The sequence below is a fragment of the Neovison vison genome, chromosome 13, assembly GCF_020171115.1.
Source record: "Neovison vison isolate M4711 chromosome 13, ASM_NN_V1, whole genome shotgun sequence".
In the NCBI taxonomy this organism is placed as follows: Eukaryota; Metazoa; Chordata; class Mammalia; order Carnivora; family Mustelidae; genus Neogale; species Neogale vison.
The window spans coordinates 76,272,106-76,281,745 of NC_058103.1; the positions used below are offsets into that span (position 1 = coordinate 76,272,106).

At 46.4% G+C, this 9,640-nt stretch overlaps 1 protein-coding gene across 1 annotated transcript in view; it reads left to right on the forward strand.

The window, feature by feature from the left end:
* Positions 1-9,431, forward strand: part of BCL2L10 (BCL2 like 10) — a 52,527-nt gene extending 43,096 nt beyond the window's left edge. The window contains exon 4 of the mRNA XM_044229653.1: positions 8,918-9,431. The gene's annotated coding sequence lies outside the window, so the exon portion shown is untranslated. The remainder of the gene's footprint in view (positions 1-8,917) is intronic.
* The last annotated feature ends 209 nt before the right edge of the window (positions 9,432-9,640 follow it).

The following is a 9,640-nucleotide window of genomic DNA, read 5'->3' on the forward strand; positions in this document are numbered from 1 at the left end:
CCAAACAAGTACTGTACGAATTAATGTGGGGGCAAGGACACTGTAGCTGGAGGTGGTTTTGTATAGTCACAAGGCACTGGCTTCGGTAAATGGGGGGGCCGGTGAAATTGCTGTGAGTTACTGGGGGAAAAAATCCTGTTTATGGAGAGCCAGGAAATTCTCTAATAAATATTTGGAATAAAGATCTTGAACTTGGGAGATTATGGGGGCACAGAAAGCAATTGGGTGATTTTGAGGAACCAGTAACACTATCTTACGTGTTTGTTGGGCCCTAGTAACTCTACCTTATATGGTTGGGGTGCCCAAGAAAATACCTTATGTGAACTGGCGGGGCACGGGGTGGCATTCTACCTGATGTGTTTGTAGACTCCCAGAAAACTCTACCCTAGGTGATGAAAAGTCCCAAGGACCATCCAGACTAGTTCATTGTGGAAGCCAGAAATAGGGGACTGATTCTGTGGGACCTAAGCAGTTGTTCTCCCTTAGGTATGCTGGGTTCCAAGAAGCATTACCCTAGCAAGTCTGGGCCCACAAATTCTGTATAAATGATTGTGGGGGCCCAGGAGGCTGCAGTTTTAGGTGATTTTGTGGAGTCAAGACCCTGCTTGAGAAGAATGCTGGGGGCTTCTAACAGTCCATTGTAGGTGACTAGAGAGCCAAGACATAGTCAACCCCCACTTCATTGATTGTAGGGACAAAATCACCTTAGGTATTTGGCAGACGTGAACAGGAAACTATAACTTGGGATATTGTGGGGATACCAGAAAACTTGATCTTAAGTAGTCTTGGGTGCCCAAGACACTCAACCTTAGTTCTTTGAGGTACACAGGGTAAACCTTTGTGATTTGGGGACTGACAAAAATTCGGCCTTCAGAAATACTGAGGACCCTGGGATATTAAACCTGAGGTGTTTTGGGGGAGTTAGGAATATGTACCTTGTGCAATTAGGGGAAGCCAGGAAACTCAATTAGAAAACTGTGGAGGCCAGGAAAACAGTGTATTGTGGGTGGAGGCCACGAGTATATCCCCTAGTGATTTGGGGAACTAGAATGTTACACCTTGGGTGATCTAGTAGGACTAGGAAACTTACCTTCAGTTAATTTAGTATTGGAGTATCCTGGGCTCCCAGAACTCCCTCAGGTACAGTTTCTTGAGCCCTCCATAATCAACAAGAAAGTATCCTGGGCCCCCTAGACTACCCAAGGCAGAATTTCCTGGGGCCCCAAATCGCTGGGGAATGTATTCTGGCTCATACACACAATGAACTAAGGTGTAGTTTCCACAATACCACAATCCCCTCAGAATTCCTGGCAACCCGTAAGCCCCTAAGAAATAGTTTTCCGGTCTCCCCAAATTGTCGTAGGTACAAGTTCCTGACTACGGTCCCCTAGAATTTCTAGGTCCCTCAGTATTTTTTTTTAAAGATTTTATTTATTCATCTGACAGAAATCAAAAGTAGGCAGAGAGGCAAGCAGCAAGAGACAAAGGGAAGCAGGCCTCCTGCAGAGCAGAGAGCCTGATGCGGGGCTCGATCCCAGGACCCTGAGATCATGACCTGAGCCAAAGGCAGAGGTTTTAACCCACTGAGCCACTCAGGTGACCCGATCCCTCAGTATTTTCAAATGTAGAAGTTCAAGTGGACTCTAGATAATAAATCTTAGTACCCTGTCTGGTTCAGAGGGATGAGGTAGGTTTCCAGGCTCACAGTGTTATAGGGTACATGATAACTAGCCCCACACAGTCATCTCAAATGTACTAGCCTGGCCCCTCACATGAGCTGATTCAGTTAGAGTAGATTATTGTGGCTCCCACAATAACCTAAGGTACAGCTTCCTGTGCCCCACACTCAAGCTAGTTTTCTGGGCCCCACATTCACCTACAGAAGATTCCGGGAACCACACAATCACGGAAAGGTCTCTATTAATGGTCCCCATCATCACCTGAGGTAGAGTTTCTTGGCTCCAAAGAACTCCGTTTCCTGGGCATCCAGAATCACCTAAGGTAAGTTCCCGGGAACACCAAATCAATCTCTGGAATGTTCCCAGCCTTCTATCACCTCAGCTAGATTTTATGGGCCCCCCTTGCAATCACTGAAGCTGTATTTTCCTGACCCCCCCCCCACAGTCACTAAAGCCAGAGTTTAAATCACCTAAGGTTGCAGTCATCTACTCCCCAAAATCATCTAAGCTGTAGTTTCTTGGGCTCCCAGGACACCTAATGTAGAGATTCATGAGCACAACTATGTAAGTAGAGAATCCTGAGCCCCTGGGATGACCTAAGCTAGTTTCCTGAGTCCCCCACTGTCACTAAAGTCAGTGACCTTGGCATCTACAGTCACTATGAAAAAGTACCCTGACCCCTCATCACCAAAAGGTAGAGTTCATAGATGCCCAACCTCTCTGCAATTACCTAACATAGTTTCATGGGCCCCACAATCAACTAAGAGTTTCTTGGACACCCATGATCATGTAAGGCATACTTTCCTGACCCCAACAATCACGAAATGTAGAGATACTTGCCCCCAACCCAACCTCCCCCATCCCCACCTAAGACTGAGTTTTCGGTGATTCCACCATCACCTAAGGAAGATGGTTTTAGGTGCCCACAACCATCAGATTGTGTTTCCTTGACAGCCGATATCAACCAACAGAGTGGGGCCCCCAAAATCCTCTTAAGAGTTTTCAGACCCAAAAAATCACCTAAGGGTGAGAATCCCACCCACCACCCAACAGTCAGTTGCTTGGGTCTGGAAGATCACCTAGAGAAGTATTTTCTGGGACCCCAATGTCACCTAAAGGAGAGATTCCTGGCCCCCCATTATCAGCTAAGAGTTTCCTGGGTTCCCTAGAATTTCTTGATAACCCCAAATCATTAAGGGATACATTCCTGACCCAACACACACAACCAACTAAGGTATGTCTTCCTGACTACCATGATCCCATATGGTAGAAATCCTGGCCCCCACTATTCCCTGAGAGTTCCCGCAGACTCAGTCCCGCAGCAGTGACTCAGCCCTGGACTCCCCAAATTGCCTAAGGTATACATCTTGGGTCCCCAAACACCTAAACTAGAAATTCCAGGACCTCCAATATTTCCAAAGATAGAATTGACAGGGCAGAGGGGGAGAATGTTGCAAAAAATTCAAGGTTTATTCTTTATCTCCCACAAAGACCTAATGTCAAGTTTTCTGGGCACCTACAATCATCTAAGGTCTAGTTTTCTACCCTTCTCCCCCTACTCCCCATGAAATATCCTAAAGCTGAAGTGGTCTGAACCCCCTACAATTGCCTAACGTGAATTTTCTGGGCCGCAACAATTTATCCACTAAGCTAAGTATGTCCTGGCTCTCCATTAAAATCACCTAAAGCTACAGTCTCCTAGGCCCCCACAAGCAATCTGGCAGCATTGGCTTGGATCCAATCACCTAAGTTTTAGTTTGGCTGGGCCCCTACAATTATTTCTACAGAGTTTCTAGATCTATGGTTTCTAAGGTAGTGTTTCTTGGGGGCCCATAACACCTAAGGGAGAATTGCCTAGGCCCCACACAATCACTAAGGTATGGTTTCCTGGCTCCCAAAATAGAGTTTTCTTGGCACCTTCAATCACCCAACGTAGACACTCCTGGGACTCTACAAACACATTGGATAGATATTTGGGATCACCTGGTAACAAAGGTACATTATCCCGATCACCCACAATCATATAAGGTAGAACTTCTGGGGCCCCCCAGTCACCTAAGGTATATCCTGGGTCCCTGCAATCACCAAAGGTACAGTTTCCTGGCTCTTACTATCACCTGTGATAGAAGTCCTTGGGACATGACAACCCCTGGAATCAGACTTTCCTGGATACCCGCAGTCATCTTAGCTAGAGTCTGAGCCACAACAACCTCCCATAGTTTCTGGAGCGCAGCATCATCTCAAGTAGATTTTTCTGCTTCCCCATATCTTAATCTGGAATGTGCTGACCCCAGCAGTGACTCAGCCACATATTCCTGTCTCCCACAATCACCTAGGGAAGAATTTCCTGACCACCCTCTTCCCCTGTTCCTATGGTAAAGTTTCCTGGGCCCTACTGTTGTCTAGGGTACCCGATATCAGACCCACACAATCATCTTACGTATACTATCTTGGCCCTCACATTCAACCTAAAGAGGATTATTCCAGCTCCCATAGTCACAAAAGCTAGAGTTTCCTGGACTCCTCCCTACATCCACCTGTGGAAGATCCCTGGGATGCCAGATTCACATAGTCTCCATTAATGGTACGTAATCACCTACAGTAGATTTTCCCGAATTCAAAATAACTCAGTTTCCTGGGCATCCAGAGTCACCTAAAGTAAATTACTTGGTACCCCACATCAACTTCGGTAGTGTTCCTTGTCCTCCGCCATCACCTCAGCCTCAATTTCCTGGGGCTCCCATAATCCCTGAAGCCACATTTTCTGGGCCACCTACAATAACCAAAACTAGTGTTCTCCTCAATCACCTCAGTTTGGGATCATCTGTCTCTAGCAATCGCCTAGGCTCAAATTCCTAGGCCCCCTGCAGAACCTAATACAGAGAACACTTGAGTGTTCTCATTCTCACAGTCACCAAAGTCACCTTGGCACCCACAATCACCGATAAACAATGACCCTGGCCCCTTATCACCAAAGGGTAGATTTAAATGCACCCATTTTCCCTGCAATTACCTAATGTACAGTTTCATGGACAGCATAATCAACTAAATAGGGTTTTCTTGGCATGCACAATCACACATTTGTATAGTTTCCTGACCCCTACAATCACCTAATGTACAAATACCTGTCTCCCATAACCTCCCTCCACTCCCAATAATCACCTATAATCCAGTTACCTGGGACCTATGGGAAACTTTCCCGGGTGCCCACAATCATCTACGATTGTGTTCCACTTACACCAATCAAGTAATCTGGAGCTTTTTGGCTCTCCAAGTCCCCTAGGACAGTGTTCTCACCCCCACCCCAAGTCACCTCAAGGTAACAATCTTGGCCCCCTAAAATCATGTAGCTATGGTTTTTGGGGCCCTGGATATCAACAAAGGAGTGTTTCCTGGGACTCCAAAGTCATTTGAGAGATTCCTCCTGCCCTCCCCCACCCAATCACCTAAGTTATAATTTCTTGTGTCTTTTATAGTCAACTAAGGTGGAGTCTCCTGGGTTTCCTAGATCACCTAAGTTACATGCTTGTGGTTCCCACAATCACCTAACAGATTCCTTCTCTCTCCACCACCAGCACCTAAGAGGAGTCTCCTAACTCTACCTAAGTTATGGTGACATTCTCTTGGACAATTCCCTAAGGTAAAGCCTCCCTGCCCTGCACCATCACGTAAGGTAGACTTTCCAGAGCCCTGGAAACACCTACAGTAAAATTACTTTTACCCCCTCTATAACCCAAGGTGGAGTTTTTTGTGTCCACAATCACTAGAGGTAGAGTTCCTAGGCTAACAATTATCTAAGTCAGAGTTTCCTGCACCCCAAAATCATTGAAGAGCGTTTCCTGAGCATCTGAAGTCAATCAAGGTATCATTTATTTGGACCATGGTCACCTAAGGTAGAATTTTCTGGATGCCCACAATCAAGGAGTTTCCCTAATCACGAGAGTTACCCGGGCATACACAAGCAACTAGGGTAGACTTTCCTGGGCCCTAATCATTTAAATTAGACTTTCTTGATCCCCCACAATCACCCAGGGATTCTGGACCCACACAATAATCTAAATTCAAGATTCTTGGACCCAGATAATCACCTATGATGAGTGTTTCCCAGGCACCACAATCATCTGGGGCAGAATCCCCGGGCCCCCACTTTCACGTAAGACACAGTGCCTACCAGGAAACGGACTCAGGCTTGGCTAGAACTAACATGTGACTTACACTAGATTAGAAGCTCTCAACTCCTGGCACACATAGAATCACCTGGGGGGACTGTGTACCCACGCTCGGTGCCTCTCCCTTTTCCCCTCAATTCTGATGCAGTTGGCCTACTCCCAGCTGATTCCCATCCAGAATTAAGAAGTACTGATCTAAACCCTCATCAGTCACTCTTAGCTAACTTCCAAGAATCACCAAACTTAGAAAACTACCTTAATGGCAGAAGTAACAAACAAACTCAGCAGAAAGAATCTTTCCAAGAAGCAACAGCAAAGGGGAATCTAAAATAAATCTTTGAAGTACACGTTAATACCTCAGATTTGGAGGAATCATGAGCCACTTAAAAACCTTCCTATGACCCAAGGTTTTGGAAGTTAAAAACATCACTAAATAGGGGACCTGGGTGGCTCAGTGGGTTAAGCCACTGCCTTCGGCTCAGGTCATGATCTCAGGGTCCTGGGATCGAGTTCCGCATCGGGTTCTCTGCTCAGCAGGGAGCCTGCTTCCCTCCCTCTCTCTCTGCCTGCCTCTCAGTCTACTTGTGATTTCTCTCTGGCAAATAAATAAATAAAATCTTTTTTTAAAAATCACTAAATAAATCTGGGGGGGTTGGCAATTTTTTAAAAAGTTAAAGGTTATTCTGTTCTTCCATTATTTTTTGCAATGCAGTTTTAGATAAAAGTCACCATTTTAACCATCGTCAAGCATACAACCCAGTGGTTTTTAGTTTACAATGTGAGCAATCAGCACCATTACCAAATTCCAGACCTTTCCATCTCCTCAAAAAGAGGTCACTTTCAATTCCCCCTCTCCAACCCCTGGCAACCGGAACATCTACTTTCTGTCTCTATAGATCTGCTTATCATGGACATTTCATATAAACTGAATCATACAACAAATGGTTTTCTGTATCTGATTTCATTTAGCATAATGTTTTCAAGATTTAACCACATTGTAGCATGTATCCATACTATATTCCTTTTTATGGCTGAGTAGTACTCCATTGTGTGGCTACACCCGACTTTGTTTATCCATTCTTCTGCTGATGGACATAGAGTGTTTACACTTTTTGGATATTATGAGTAATGCTGCCATGAATTTTTTTTAACATTCTTTTACAAAATGTGTGGACAAACCTTCAGTTCTCTTGGGTATATGTCTAGGAGTGAAATTACAGGTTATGTGGTAGTTCTGTTTAATATTTTGAGGAACTGCCCAATTGTTTTCCACAGCAGTCATATTAACATGCTCATCAGCTCTGGCTTCAGCTTTTAAACCTCAGGGTTTCAAAGGGAAAGGGAGAGTACTCACCAAGGAGAATCTGAGGAAAACACACTTTGCGCCTTTAACATGGAACCTATGACCTGTGTCCCCTGCCTGCCACAGACCCCACCCATCCTGACTTACCATCCCTGCAGCCGGAGGGCAGGACACCTCTCCTAGACAAGATCAGAGGTCAGCTTCCGTCATCGTCCCTCTGCCCCACGCAGAGCCATGGCCATGCCTGTGAACCCACCACACTCAGCGGCTAGTGCCCTGAGGCCTTGGTCCTGATTTGTCCGTCTTTCAGCTGCTGTTCCGGTTCTAAAGAGGGGGCTAATGACATGTATCTGTTCATGTTTCTCAGCCACACTTCTTCTGATACCCTGTGAAATTCAAAGGAATTGAAAATGTTGGTGACCGCAGATTATAAAAACCCAGAACAAGGCCCTGCTGTCCCCATCTGGTTAGACATACACTTAGGGAGGCCCTTGGGACCTACCAGCTGCAACTTTCCGAGTTTGAGCACTGGCTTACTAAGGTGATCCGGCATCCAGTCTAGGCAGTGTCTCCCTCTACACCAACATCACAGAGCTATGTTTTACCATCATCCCTGAGCTCAACATCCCGTTGAGGCCTCAGGCTTTGTAAAGCAGGCAGAGAGGACACAGCTGTTCTCATCACCCAAGAGTGCTCTGACTGCAAAGCAGAACCCTTCCCAGCCCCCTGACCCCGTGGACCCTGGTGTCAGGTGGGAGCCATTTGCTGAGACTGCTGTACATACCAGGCTGCAGGTGTGTGTGAATGCAGGAACACTCCAGAACCCGCCTGGTCCAATGTTTTTTTCCCAGGAGAGGATGAGAGGGCAAGCAGCAGGGATGAGTGGGATCGAAGAGTTGATAAAGAGAAAGGAGAAGTCGAGAAGGAGGGCCATCTGGCACCAGCATCGCCTTCCTCTTCTGCAGCCTCCCAGCAGCCCTCCCTCACATCTTTTCCAGAGTCCCGTTTGTCCTGTGGGTATTTAACCCAGTGCCATCACAGTGTGAACCTTCTACCTTGATATCGGACTCTTAGTTCTGACTAGAGTCCTCGGTGATGATAATCACCTTATACTTGAGGAAGACGGAACTCTATTTTGCTTACAAGCAAGTTTCCATCCTATGCCTCAGGTAAGGGCACCCCATAACTGCCAAGACTACATCTTAAGAGCAGAGATCTGAGGCCATTGCTGTTGACTTGGATTACAATGGTAATGACCTTGATTTCTTGATACAGCCCCGATATCTTGGCACATCTTGACTCCAAGTGTTTTCTGCATTCGATTTATGAAAACACTGAGTAGGTCATTGATACTGATCTAATGCTTGTCCGTAAAATGTGTTCTTAGAAACTGGAGGCACACCTGGGGCGCCTGGGTGGCTCAATCGGTTCAGCATCTAACTCTTGGTTTCGGCTCAGGTCATGATCTCAGGGTTGTGAGATCGAGCCCCAAGTCAGGCTCCCCACTCAGCAGGGCATCTGCTTGAGATTCTTTCCCTCTGCCTCTCCCCCTACTTGTGTCCTCTCTCTGTTTTTCTCTCACAAATAAATAAATGAAAAATAGGAAGCAGACCTGATGAATCATGAAGCCATCCTGCCTCCAAGACTAATGAAACAAATGGTCTGGCGGCCCAAACACAGGGAGTGGATTGTAATGGGTAATCAGGTGCACTTACCATCTGCTAAAAATAGTTTTGAAGGCTCGATCTTCGTGTTTGTGTTTTCAGGGGCCACGGACGAACTTTTGCTCCAACCACCTGGTAAAGAGGAAATCTTCCAGCATTTGATATTCAGGAGGAATTGAAAATGCAAAAATAAGAAAGTAAATAAGTCTGATCTGCACCCTGCAATCCTAATCTGGCATTGAAACTGTGGAGACCACCAGTCTCCTGACCCTAGGACTGAGGCAACACTGACCTTGACTTCTCCAGGCAGCCTAGCTGGCCCGGTCCACTCCTGCTTCTGTGCTGGGTATGCATGTCAGCCTCAACTTATATCTTCCACATCACCTCCTTCGTCGGCAAGTGGAGCCAGACTCTTCGGTAGATGGTGGGCCACTGATGAAGGATCATATGAGCTGCCTCGAAAGGAAATGTCAGGGAAAGTTTTTCAAACATGTTCCTCAGGTGGTCACTAGACCAGTTGTTGTCAATCTTGTTACACCCTAGAAGCACCTGCAGCGCTTTAAAAATCCCTAGGGAGGGGCACCTGGGTGGCTCAGGTCATGATCTCCGGGTCATGGGATCGAGCTCTCTGCTTAGCAGGAAGCCTGCTCTCTGCTCAGCAGGGAGCACTCTGCTCAGCAGGGAGCCTGCTTCCCTTCCTCTCTCTCTGCCTGCCTCTCAGCCTACTTGTGATCTCTCTCTGTCAAATAAATAAATTAAAAAAAAAAAAAAAAAGCCCTAGGGATGCCCCTGCCAGCTCTGGAGATTTCATTTGATTGGCTCAGG